Here is a 2436-nt window from a genome sequence, read left to right on the forward strand (position 1 = left end):
TTAAATTTCTTCAATTTAACGCACGTAGCCCTATTGTCCTACCAAAAGGGCATCACATTACAAACCTTATCCTGCAACATTATCATGAGAGGTACTATCACCAGAAGAGCGAATCAGTGATGGCTGCAGTTCGTCAAAAATTCTGGGTGATAGATCTCAGAAGCAGTCTTAAGCACGTAATAAACAAATGTCAATACTGCAAAAACGCACGAGCTAAACCAATCCCACCAATAATGGCACCACTGCCAACATGTAGAACAGCAGTGTTTAAAAAACCATTTACGCATTGTGGAGTAGATTACTTCGGCCCCCTATTCGTTACGATAGGCAGACGGTCAGAAAAAAGGTGGGGTGTTATATTTACGTGTTTAACCACAAGAGCAATCCATATAGAAATAGCCATTGATCTAACGGCAAGCACCTTTATTGTTTGCTTAAAAAATTTGCAATACAGAAGAGGAAAGGTATCTTTCCTATACAGCGATAATGGGACCAACTTTGTCGGAGCCGACAATGAGATGAAACAAATAAGATATCGATGTGCCTCAGAAGGCATAGAATGGATCTTTAACCCACCAGGCGCCCCTCATTTAGGAGGTGCGTGGGAGCGAATGGTTGGAGAAATCAAGAGTCTGCTTCCCATGGCTGAGAGTTATAAAGAACACGTTCTCAGATCAATACTAACTGAGATAGAGTTCCTAACAAATAATCGACCATTGACTCACTTAACACTAGAACAAGAAGATGACGAGCCCCTAACTCCAGCTCATTTCTTGCTAGGTTGTTCCGGCGAGGCAGAGCCGAATATCTCAGATATCACCAAAACAGAATTGGTACGGTCCGATTGGAAAAGGGCCCAGGCAATCACACAACAATATTGGCGACGGTGGATAGCTGAGTATCTCCCAAAGCTCTCTATACGAGAAAAGTGGACTCAACCGGCCAAACCATTACAAATAGGCGATATTGTCACGTTTCCCGATGAACAAAGGAAAGGAAAGTGGTTTAAAGGCCGAATCTGCGAGCTGGTAACTGGCGTAGACGGACAAACTCGTTCAGCACGAATCAAAGTAGGTAATAATGTAGTTAATAGGCCAACTGTAAAACTAGCAGTACTCGAGGTAAAACGAGATCAAACATTTCCAAATTGGGGAAAAAGGAAGGAAACAAATCTTAACGTTATAAAAGCTAAAGCAGAAGAACTAGCAAGTCAAATACCAAAAAGGAAAAAGCTCAAAATTAGGCCCGTATCATGGAGCTCATCCTTAAAATAACAATATACATAGCCGCTCTGTTTAAAGTCGAATGCTTATCGATCGTACCTATCCCTGAACCAGGAATATACTTTGATCATATTGGGACACTCCTATTGAAAAAAGGAGCATGGGAAACGACATTCCATACGGGGACACGTCCGGCAAATGATACGGATACGTTACAAACGTTGAAAAAACACTTAACCACAGTATTGAACTCCGTTAATAGTACGGACTCCGAACTCTCAGATCTAAAAGTTACAATCCAGCGCGAATGCAACCATGCAATTCAACTAATTCAAGGAATAAGTCACAAAAGGACAAAACGCTCCCGGGGAATATTTGGTATATTAAAAGATTTCATGTTCGGGGGAGACGACATAGACGAGCAATTAGCAGCCTTCAGAGCAGCAGAGGATACAAAAATTACACATGTGTCCGAACGTTTGACCCAAACAAATAAAAAACACAATGAGTTAACAGAAAATTTACGTCACCGAATAGACAAACTCTATGATGGTATAGATGTTCTCAGCAAAGAATTTAAGCACAACAAAAATGAAGTTCTAACAAAGTACATACAAGAAACGATCATGCTTACAACCGCTCTAGTACAAGACATGATAAATAAGTATCACGAAATAGATTCAAACCAATTATATTTAGAGGATGAAGAGATGTTAAAACAAACTATACGAAGAAAGATGGCAAGTCATTATAATGTTTTAGAATACTCGGAAATAACCAATAGGAGGATAGAAAATGGTGAAATAGTCTTTTCTATCAAAAACGTAATTGTATCGATAGAAAATTACGAGATGTTTAAAGTCATAGCCATTCCAAACTTTGCTAATTATACGATTTTAGACATACACGAAAATACAATAGCCATCAACGAAACTAGTTACTTATATCCGAAGGAAATTGTTAAACTGAACGAATCGCATTACATATCTTCTGAGAAAATAATACAACGAGAACCAGACTGCATAGCATCAGCATTACTACACACAGAAAGTGGTACCAGATGTAGTTCAAAGGAAATAGGGCCAGAAGTCACTGAATTTATACAACTTACAAATCCAAACAGTATTCTGTTCTTCTCTACCAACCCTGATAAGATATTACTAAAATGTAATAAAACACTCACTACACCAAGCTGCTCAATCGGAATCATAAC

The sequence above is a fragment of the Anopheles gambiae genome, chromosome X (assembly GCF_943734735.2).
Source record: "Anopheles gambiae chromosome X, idAnoGambNW_F1_1, whole genome shotgun sequence".
Lineage (NCBI taxonomy): Eukaryota > Metazoa > Arthropoda > Insecta > Diptera > Culicidae > Anopheles > Anopheles gambiae.